Raw genomic sequence first — 11,572 nt, 5'->3', positions numbered from 1 at the left:
TTTTCAGGAGTTTGTACACTCTGTTTCCCAGAATGGAGACATCCTGCTTCTAGGTATTTGAAGTTCACAAGCCACTGCTTCTTAATATCTGGCTATATAGCTCTTATATGCCTTTCACTGCCTCAACCTGCTATTGCAGCTGGGTTGAGGGGTACATTGGGGAGGACTTTCTTGTCAATCTTTTCTGCAGAAACAGGGACACTGTCCCATGTAGGGTGTGCAGACTAGGTCCAAAATGCCCTGGTTAGGGAGTCAGGAAGGGCATAAAAATCTTCCTTCACTGTCCTGAAAGCTGAGCTCTATTGACCTGCCCAGAAAATGCATCCCTTCATCTAACTGTATCCTGCAGCCCTGAGGAAGGGTAGTGTCTTCAACTGACATCTGACTCCCAGAGTTGGTTGAAATAATGGCTGCTACCATTGCCTTTGTAAATGTGGTTTGTGACAGTGGCCACCCTTAGTACTGTGCTCCAGCAATCCAAAGTCATCAGTCAAAAGCTGTGATCATTTCTTTGTCATGCATTTCCTTGGTCTTGGGGAAGAGAATTTTTGTGTCCCTGTCACCAGCAATCTAGCTAGAGGTTGGACCCCATGGTGGAATGCAGCAAGAGTGGGATAAGTGTACCAGTAGTCACTTTTAGGGGAGAGCAATTTTCTTTTCTTTACTAAAATTTGTCAGCCACTTCCTCCTTCTCCTGGATGCTGTACAGTGCTCTTCTGATCCCTGTAGATCCAAAATAGCTGTGTTAGATGGTTCCTGCCTGTTTATTAGATTTTATAATGGAAGGATTGAGTCTTTGAGCTCCCCATTCTGCCATCATCACACAGTCTTCTGGTTACATGCAGCTATTTTTGATCCAGCAATTTTTCTTTTGCATGCTTGAGAATAATGAGTGTCTAGGTCCATGAAACTTGGATATAGAAATTTTAAAGGAAGTATATTTTTCATAGCAGCTAAAACATTGTAACAAACAAAAAGTCAATTATTAGGAGAATGAATATCTGAAATAAGAACAATACATCTGATGGAACACTCCTAACAATGTTCCATAAACACACAATGAATAGCCTGATTTACAGATGGTGATCAAAAAGTCAGCTATAAAAGAATATATATTATATTATTCAATTTGAAAGAAGGTTGAGTATTCATGGTAGTCAATGTCTGAGTTCAAAAGAAATATATATTTAGATGAACTAAAACAGAGGAAGATCAAGACCAATAACATGTTGCTCTCTAAGTAAAGGATTTTGCATATTTTTTTCATTGAATACTCCATAAAAAGTTATCTCTTGTCCTCCTAGTGTTTCCTCCTCCTGGTAAAGACATTTCCATCCAGTTTCCTGGTTTAGAAGCTATTCTTACTCTAAGCTGTGCTTGTATGTGCCAAGGCTGCAGCTCATCTGAAATGTATTATAGGTAATTACAGACATAGAGTTCCTCCCAGTATAGTCCAATCATGTTATTTATGGATAAATTGTAAATAAAGACATTTACACATTGATTACATTGACAGAGAAGTACACTTGTGTGTAAGTTATTTCATTTTTTAAAAGATTATATCTGTGGCTAAAGACTCTTCCAAATGCACATTTTAATGAGTTCTCTGATGTTTCCTAATGGCAAAAGTATATCTAAAGTTTTTCCCACATAGGTGGCAGACATATGATTTCTCCCCAGTGTGACTTCTCTCATGTTGTGTAAGGTGAATATGTTGACTGAAGGATTTTCCACAAACATTACAGATAAATGATTTCTCCAAAGTGTGAGTTCTCTCATGCTGCCTAAGGTTACCACATTGACTGAAGGATTTCCCACATAGAAGACAGACATATGGTTTCTCTCCAGTGTGTGTTCTCTCATGTCATCTGAGTTTAGAACTATGAGTGAAGTCTTTCCCACATTCATGACAGACATCTGTTTTCTCACCAGTGTGAGTTCTCACATGTTGTCTGCAGATAGAACCATCAGTGAAGTCTTTCCCTTCTAGATGGCAGCCATATGTCTTCTCTCCAGTGTACATTTTCTCACGTTCTCTAAGGACAGAATTACTTCTGAAGACTTTTCCACATAGATGACAGTCATATGACTTATGTCCAGTATGAATTTGCTTATGTCGATGAATGAATGGTAATAGAAATTTTTTAAAATTGTTTGTCCTCATAGGGTGTCTTTCCCTTGTAAGTCAATGTGAAGTGAATGAAATATCCCAAATCATTATCTTCAAAGTGATCCTCTCCAGTGTAAGAAATCTGCTGCTACAAATAAGAAGAGAGACTGTGAAAGGTATGACCACATATATGCATTAATTCAATTCCCTAGTCTAATCAGTCATTGAGTCTCCAGTTAAAATTCATGTTAGATACATGAGCTTACTGTGCTACATTTTTGTATGCAGAGATTTTCTCTTTTGTAGCATCTCAACAGCAGAGCTACCTACTTAATTTTGAAACTTCATTATATTTCAAAGAATAAGTCTATGAAACCTGTTTATGCAATTGTCCTTTTATAAGACTTCAGATTACAGTTTTCAGCTCAGGTTAATTTTTCCCATAATTAAAACTCTCCAAAACTTTTTGATAGGGCAGTGTTTAATCCTGTACTTAATTACAGTCAGATTGTGCTGAACTCCTAAATTATTCCCTGCAGTTGTCTATCTTGAAGACCAGCACTCATACTCATGAAACTTACTTTTGACTGGATGGAAGAGGTCTCCTTCTTGCAGATATGTTGCATGGCTATCATTTCTTCCTTTTTATGGTCATTTTCCATTCCTGAAGCAATTTTAAAAGCATAGAGTGGCATTAGCAGAATGAAATATTTGAAAACCAATCCCCAGTGTTCATATGAGTATAGTCCAAACATTGTCACTTAGATGGGGAAAGAATGTAATATTAAGATGTACTCTAGAAAGTAGCAACACTTTTCTAGAAAGTAACAACTAAAATTTTTTCAGCATTAAAATAAGGGAAAAATTAAGAGATGTGATTTTAGGTAGTAAAGAGAAGGAAAATACTCAAAAAGGAGTACCAGAACAAGGGCCAAATGTGAAAAATTTAACTCCTAAAAGAATTTAAGTATCACTTTCACTAAACCAAAGACAATCACAGATGGATTGCTGACTAGACATTGATATATGTATGGAATAATTACACATTTGTGGAGTTTTACCCCAAAGTCATAGACCACATTTCAGAGAATATCATTCAATTAAGAAAATCTGCAGTAGATATTTCTAAGAACATTCCCATTCATTAACCAGGCCCCTCCTCTTATTGAAGCATGGGGCCCCAGAACTCACCTGGACTCTGTCCTCAGAGAAATCCTAATCCTTCTCTCCACAGTTCCTCTCCTTGTTCCAACTGGGAAACTACTTCCAATTTGCAGAGCTTATACCCTATTTATGAGAAACAGAAGTATATATGTTGAGTTTTGTACTAATACCAGTTCATGACCATCAAGTCCAGGGCAGACTATTATGAACAATAAGGCAAGCTCTGAAGAACAGCACAAGCAACTGTAATTAAATACAGTATAGTGATAATCCTTTTCCAGCAAAAGATGACTCTTGACCTTCAGACAAAGACATTAAGGACATGCTGATGTCCATGGCTAAATTTATAGACTATAATATTCTCAGTCTTTTTATACAAGGAGAAATTATGACTCCACAGTATTTTAAGAGTATTTTATAAAAGAATCCAAGAAACCAAAGTCCACCCCAAAATCCATGTTCTATGTGAAAAAAAGGGTATGACTTGTATTTTTCTACAGTGTGCTGAATCTTCTCCACATTCCCTAAAGGATAATAATTATCTAGATAATATGTATTTTTATCAATAGAAATAATATTCATTGAATTCTCACACTGTTCTGTAGTTTGGTGATTGAGCAACGAGAAAGACATGAAATTTTAGTCAGGTAGATCACATGTCTCTAGTGTAACAAATGAGATGTAAGGAAAAAGTGAAAAGGCAAAGTTTCTTTCAAGTAGTCATAACATTTATGAAAGATTCAGAGCAGATCTCAGAATGGCATATGGGGAAGTTGTCTAGATACTTGAATAAATTGATGATATTTTAAATGGATGGGTGGGTGGATGGATGGATTCCTAAAACATACAGGCATTTGGGTTCAGACAATTCTATCCCTACCAATATCCATAGTAGATTGGCTGAAATGACAACACTGTGGAAGGGAGGGGGTTGTGTATATAAAAATCTCAAACTGTGTTTGGGATTCCAGTTAGATCATTCTTACTGCCAACTTGGCATCTATTCTTCAGATACATTCACAGAGACATACACACTCTGAATACATAAATCTTCACTATAAGGCAATATTGCATAACATGATATGATATAACCTGAAAGTTTGCCAAGAAACTGATAATAATGACTTCCAGATAGTGGTCATGCAATTTGCTCTAGAGCATACATAACTAAATCTCCTCCATAAGTTTCAAATAAATCCACAGATTCATCATATGGGAGGCATTATTCATCTGCCACTTTTTACAATGATTGTTCACTTATTCCCCTCTGTCCTATCAAAATATTTTTGTGTTCTGCCTTAACATCCACGTTAGTTCACCAAGCCACTCATCTCAACATTGATCTGTGGCATGGTTCACAGTTTTCCATCCCCACAGCCTAAACTCTCCAGGAATAAAACCTACATATTTGTTCACCACCTCCATCACTGGCATGACTCACTGTGAACCCACAGGTGGTCACAAATAGTAAGGTAACCATCCCCACAACCCTGGGACACTGAGTACCCTTCCCTTTTCAAAGGTATTTGTTTTAAACTAACCAATCACTGACTCCTGTGGAAAACATACTAACCTAAACCTCTGACCCACATTAAAAGCACAAACCCATGGTTTCCTTTTGCTTTGCTTGTGTCCCACCCACACACAACCAAGGCTGTTCACACTTTCCACCAACTCCACATGGTACCCATCTCACCCTAGGACCTGGGAGTAATAAACTACTTTTTTCCATGTATTTTTCTCATTTTTCCATTGTGTGATATCTGACCTCCACCTGGACAAAACTTGAAAATCCAACTTAACCAAATTGAGGCACCTGCAATGACCTCAGTTTCCTCGTCTATGAAATGGTTTAACAAAATGTTACAAGTGTTGAAATATCCAATGAGCTGGTGATTCCTATCTACCCAAGACTTGTTAAGTACAAGTGATAAATCTATTTATCATTAAAATGGCAGAAAGACTTTAAGCAATGTACATAATTCTGCAGAACTGTACCAGCTTTAGACAGAACTTGGGATCAGTAGGTTCTTCCTCTTTCAACTCTACAAAACTCAGGTTTTTATTATGATATGAGGGTAGGCCCTTCAGTAGCAAAATTCAGGGCCCCCTGTGACTGCTATACTAAAGAATAGTCCTAGGCTGACTCTTCCTGTGTTAGGAGGCCTCCCATACTCAATTTCCCTTACACAATATCCTCCTGAACATCCAAACTATAGTTTTCATTGCATGTCTTGTGTTTTCATCTTGACTGTCTGTTCAAGGATAAATGGGATCTTTATTGGTTCTGGTCTCTCTATCACTAGTTCTTCAAATATTTTCAATTGTCCTAAAATTTTACTCTACCTACAATACTCCTCCTGTGTGCACAGCTTAAAGTAAGGAAGGAAACATCATTACCTGTTTGTTGCTTCCACTTACCAAACTGGTACAAATGTCATTTAAAAGAAAGAAAATGGTTAACTGAGAACAAGATGGTAATGATAATTTCAAACATCTTTTCAAAATGTAAAAATATATTCCATCAAAACTGTAAGTTTATTATTGGATAAAATAAATACATTAATTTCCATTGCATTTTCTGGCCTTTTTCTTGTGCTCTCCTTAACATGGCAGAGTCCCCAGCACTCCCAACACTGAACTTATTGAACTCAAGTGATGAATCTGCCTCCTTATTAGACTGTTATGTTGTGCAATTATTCCTCTCTAACCCCTTGTATTCACCACAATGCTAAGCACATTAGTACCACTAACTGAGTGAATGAGTGAATTACTTTCCCACTGAGGTCATAAGCTGCATGAAGAAAACAAATCCTTTCACACCTCTTTGGTGAATACACAGCCTTAAAAGGGTGTGCCAGTTTGAATATATTGTGTTCCCCAAAAGCCATTATATTTGATGTAATCTTGTGTGGGCAGATGTTATCAGTCTTGATTAGATTGTAAGTCTTTGAGTGTTTCTTTGTAATGTGCCCCACCCAGCTGTGGGTGATGACTATGGATAATTTCCATGGAGGTGTTGCTCTGCCCATTCAGGGTGGGTCTAAGTTGATCAGTGGAGCCATATAAATGAGCTGACATAACAGAAGGAACTCAGTGCAACTGTGAGTAACATTTTGAAGAGGAGCTACAGCCAAGAGGGACATTTTGAAGAAAGCAAAGGAGCTGCAGATGAGAGACAGTTTGAAGATGGCTGTTGAAAGCAGACTCTTGCTCTGGAGAAGCTAAGAGAGGACAAATAACCCAAGTGCAACTGAAAGTGATATTTTTGAGGAACTGCAGCCTAGAGAGGAATGTCCTGGGAGAAAGCCATTTTGAAACCAGAACTTTGGAGCAGATGCCAGCCATGTGCCTTCCCAGCTAACAGAGGTTTTCTGGACACCATTGGCCATCCTCCACTCAAAGTACCCAATTGCTGATGTGTTACCTTGGACACTTTATGGCTGTAAGACTGTAACTGTGTAAACAAATAAACCCCCTTTTATAAAAGCCAATCCATCTCTGGTGTTTTGCCTTCTGGCAACTTAGCAAACTAGAAAAGAGGGGCTAGAAGAAATTAGTGTAATTATGGGTAAAAGATTGTTTCTTAATCACTTCCTAGCCCACTATAATTATACCAGAGTCCTGGGTATACTTAAGTGGATCTCAAATATGTGATCATCTCATGAGTGCACTTAGAATGAATGTGCCAGGCTAGTAAGGAAAATCTGCATTTTCCTATAGGGGGTTTTATTTCAGTAGAAATAGAAATTCCCCACTCACCAGTGGTTGCATTGTCAATAGCTCTACTGCCAACAGTCTTCCTCCAGTTTTTCACTCTCAGGCAGTCCAAGCACTAAGCATCCAAAGCTGAGGATGGAGAAAGAAGCCATGAGGCTCAAAACTTTTCCACAATTTCCAGACCCAACTGTCACCTGTACCCAAACTTTCACCTGGAAGTACCCCCAGACCAACCAACAGAAACATGTAGTATCCTCTAAGAGCAACAGGGAAAGACTCATCTCTTAAACTCAAATACAAGAGGCTATGGCTCATGTTGCTAGTAATGAAAATGTGAATACAGAGTCTCACAGAAAAGAACATGAAAATCAGTGTTTCAAATGTTAATTATCCCACGGTGCTCAGAGTTTTTAAATCCCTTCCCTGATCCATAAATAGGTATATCTAACTCCTACCATATGTGGATTTTGGTCTTCCCCTGCAGGTAAATATTGTGGAAATTCTCAGATTTACATATTCTTGGTTTATGCTCTATCATTGGTTCTCCAACATGCATCCCTGTCTTCTGTACCCTCACACACTTCCTGCTCTATCCTGTCCCTGCCTTTCTCTAAGGAATTGCCCTAAATTATCTTGGTTCAACTCCTGACGGTTTCTGGAAATATCACTCCTTCAACCCCCTCAACCCTGACTTTCAGATCTTTCCCTAATGGATTTGGATACCTATCATGTAACTTCAAAATTGTTTCATGATGGGATTGATCAATTCAAGGACTCACTTAGTTCAGAAGGATCTGTGATATCTATTCTCCAAATCAAGAACTCAAAATAACTTTTGTAAGAAAGTAACAGGAGCATGTGGGTCATAAATGTTCTGTCATGCCCCACAATCCTCAGATGTCAAGGAGGCTCATAACATATATAATGATGGGGTTTGTGAGGGTATCTAGTTGTTCCATCTGATACTTTAGTAAAGTGGTTGCTATAGTCCTGTCCCATATTAATCATGATTTGTGGGAGCATCCCTGTATTTCTCTTTCTTTCTCTGTATATGTGGTGTGTATGTAGGTGTGTGTGTGAGTGAAAGCATTAATCATTTATAACCAGTAAATTATCCCCTAAAACACTGGTAATGATTTGCCAGTTTGGATGCATTATGCCCACCAAAATGCCGTGTTCTTTGGTACAGTTTTGTGGGGGTAGATGCATTAGTGTTGATTAGGTTAGAACCTTCTGATTAAGTGTTTCCATGGAGTTGTGACTCAATGAACTGTGAGTGAAATATTTGGTTGGATGGTTTCCATGGACATGTTACCCTGCCCATTCAGGGTGAGTGTTAATTGGATCACTGGAGTCATATAAAGGAATTCACAGACAGAAGGAACTCAGAACAGCTAAAAGTGAGATTTTGGAGAGCAAATGAGGATGACATTTTGAAAAGGAGCTGCAGCTAAGAGGACAAAACACCCCAAGAGCAAAATTTTGGAGAATACCACTTTGAAATGCAACCTGGGGGCAAGCAGACACCAGCCATGTGCCTTCTGAGCTAACAGAGGTTTTCTGGATGCCATTGGCCATTCTTCTGTGAAGGTACCCTATGGTTGACACCTTAGCTTGGACAATTTTATGGCCTTAAGACTGTAACTTTGTAACTCAATGAACCCCCTTTATAGAAACAAATCCATTATTGTTATTTTGCACTCTGGCAGCATTAGCAAACTAGAACAATGATAAATGTATTTCATGGACAAGTGATAATTTTTCATAAACAATAGTAGACTTAACTCACCAATTTGTATGTGAGGCCCAGAGAAAAAGAAAAAAAGTAGGTGTATTAGGTATAACTCTGCTTGGTGATTAACTGCATTTGCTTATTTAATCCTCACAATAACCCTGCTGTTAAGTTAACAAATGACATGATCAGTGGTTAAGAAAATTTTAGTATTATTACAAAATTACATGGTTAGAAAATGATACAGCTATAATTAGAATTTTGCTCTGCCTGTCTGCCACCCTTAAATTCCCACTGTGTTACAGACCACTCAAAGGTTTTTACATGGAATGTGCCTTTCACATCAAACATCAGAGATCCCACCCTGTGGCCACAAACTTCTCTCCTAGTTTTTCCACAAAAATACTCCCTATACCCAGATTCTCCTTCTGCATGGAGACCTACAGTGCATTGACCCCTCTCAACAAATGTCATCCTCTATCTCTCAATTTTTACTGTCCAGTTTAGTCCACAGTTTGTAATTTCAACAGGTACTTTTCAAGATCAACATTATGTCCCTCTGACTTTTTACAACACCTATCAATCCAACCCTTAATACTCAGTAACTCCAAATACATACAATTATCCATGATTACATCTGGCACAGTACTTGAGTAAGATATTGATCCAGGTCCAAAAACAGATTAACAACTCCTAGAGGTTTTCAATTTTACCCAGAAACCATACTATGACTTGCTAATTAAATCATTCCTGCATACTCTGTAAGGACTCCAAATCTCCATATCTTTTGAATCTTCTGTACTATTATCATTTCCTTTCATTTTCAACAGATGAGGTTACCTCCTCCTAAGCATACAGATTATGTAATTTACCAAATTACATGATAATACCATAATATCTTCGATATCCCCAAATGCATACACATTAGTTACTCCTTCTCTCCTATTAAATAGAAAAGCCATGTTACCTCTGGCTAAGTCCAATGTCTCCAATTGATATCAAGCTCATGTTTTGTTGTGAACTATATTTTAGATTATAAATTAAATCTCCTTTAAGAGAAACCTCTCCTTTCTTCACCTTCCAGCTCTCTATTTAAGCTCATTTTACTCTCCCATGTTAAGAAATACAGCAAATCTCCTCTAAATGTATTTTCTCTCAAGTCCTTACTCTCCAGATCCTCCCTTAATGAACTGAAAGTGCACCATATCTTCACATGCATCTCACCTTTTGACTCACAAAAATCAACACTGATGTCCTCATTCTAAAACTTGGGAGATCATTAATCATCTCCCCATAAATAAATTGTTATTTGGAACCAAAGAGTTGGATGATTATCTCCACTTTGGAACTTTCTTTCTCCTCACTTTCTCTGACATCACAGTCTCCTGATTATATTCAAACTACTCTAGAACCTCCTTATTTTATGCACTGCACTGGTCTGTTCACACATTTATTCAATTTCATAAATTTCCTCCATTGCTATCTTTAAATTGGAAGTGTCAAAACACTTATCTGGATTCCATTTCTGAGCTATCATGGCTACTTGCTTAATTACATGCACCTAAAATGAAATATAATGCAAGATATTACCTCTCTTACTCCCAAAATATAAATTACACCTCCCCAGTCTCCAAACTTAAAGTCTCCACCAGGCATTCAGAGTTTGATTTTCACATGTTTTTCTGAAACCATCAAGCACAATTAAACATTGCTATTCTCTCTACTGAGTACTATTTTCATTCTTATTTCCATCGTCATCCACAAACATACCTTCCCATCCCATACTCACTGTCTTTCAATTACATTTTAAATATCAGTTTCTCAGAGATCACTTCACCAAAATCCAATCCAAGTTAGCATTTCTCTTCCACTTCCACTTAATCACTATTCTATTACTCCTTCAGGCAACTTATCCAATTTCCCATTTATAATATGCCAGTCTATCTATCCCTCTATCCAACTATTTATTTATGTTCTTCTGTTCTAAATGCAGAAAACAGTTCCACTGTTCTAAATGCAGAAAAATCTACCTCTGTATGGTAATATTAGGGAAGTTTCCATTTGACCACTACTGATACCTTTTAAATACAGAGAAATATCATCTTACAATGCTCTAACCTACCCTCAGAACCTACCTACACCAAATGTCTCAGTCAGATTAAACAATTACCTTCTAGTTATATTTTTATTTCTGGTAAAAGAAGTTCTGTTCCTCATGGTAAACATTCTCTCTGGCACTCACCAGAACTGAAATACATTGAGAAAGACAAAGAAGCAAACTATTTACTGACTGTGCTGCACCTACACTGTGGAGCTCAGTGCTTCCTTCCTTCTCTAACAAAAACACTGTTTTGAAGGCAAACTCTCTTTTTATGTCATTGACAACTTCAGGAGGCACAGAATCTGAAAATCCTCCTTGATTAACTGGAATGCCAATCATGATAAGTCTAATGAATTTATGCCTATTTAATAAAATATTTACCCTATTAGGTAAATTGCATAAATGAAATAAAGGAAAACAGATTAATTACACCATGCTTCTGAAGTTCCAAAGGCAATCTGTGTTAGTTAGGGTTCTCTAGGGAAACAGAATCAAGAGATATCTGTAAATATAAGACGTATAAAAGTGTCTCACACAACTGTAGGTATGCATGAGTCCAAATCCTGTAGGACAGGCAGAAGACTGGAAACTCCAATGAAGATGCTTGAACTCCTCAGGTGGCAAATTGGCAACTCCAATGAATGTGTTCAATGAACTCCTCAGGCAATGAAATGGTAAATTCAATGAACTCCTCAGGAAATGCTTTGTTGGTCAGCTGAATAAGAAATGAAAGTCCTCTGTATTA

General features: G+C 37.6%; 1 long non-coding RNA gene across 2 annotated transcripts; it reads right to left on the bottom strand.

The window, feature by feature from the left end:
- Window positions 1-1,548: 1,548 nt before the first annotated feature.
- LOC119525791 lies at window positions 1,549-11,393 on the bottom strand. 2 transcript variants are annotated; one of them, XR_005215016.1, is made up of 5 exons: window positions 11,362-11,393; window positions 7,037-7,123; window positions 3,302-3,397; window positions 2,692-2,774; window positions 1,549-2,258 (listed from the first exon to the last, which is right to left on the bottom strand). It is a non-coding gene; the product is annotated as an uncharacterized LOC119525791 (long non-coding RNA). The 2 variants fall into 2 exon arrangements; XR_005215015.1 differs by lacking the exon at window positions 11,362-11,393 and having other exon boundaries at window positions 7,037-7,173.
- Between the last annotated feature and the right edge of the window lie 179 nt (window positions 11,394-11,572).

Source organism: Choloepus didactylus (genome assembly GCF_015220235.1).
Source record: "Choloepus didactylus isolate mChoDid1 chromosome 26 unlocalized genomic scaffold, mChoDid1.pri SUPER_26_unloc2, whole genome shotgun sequence".
Lineage (NCBI taxonomy): Eukaryota > Metazoa > Chordata > Mammalia > Pilosa > Megalonychidae > Choloepus > Choloepus didactylus.
The sequence above is the reverse complement of the archived record's forward strand: the minus strand, read 5'-3'. Positions and strand labels throughout refer to the sequence as shown.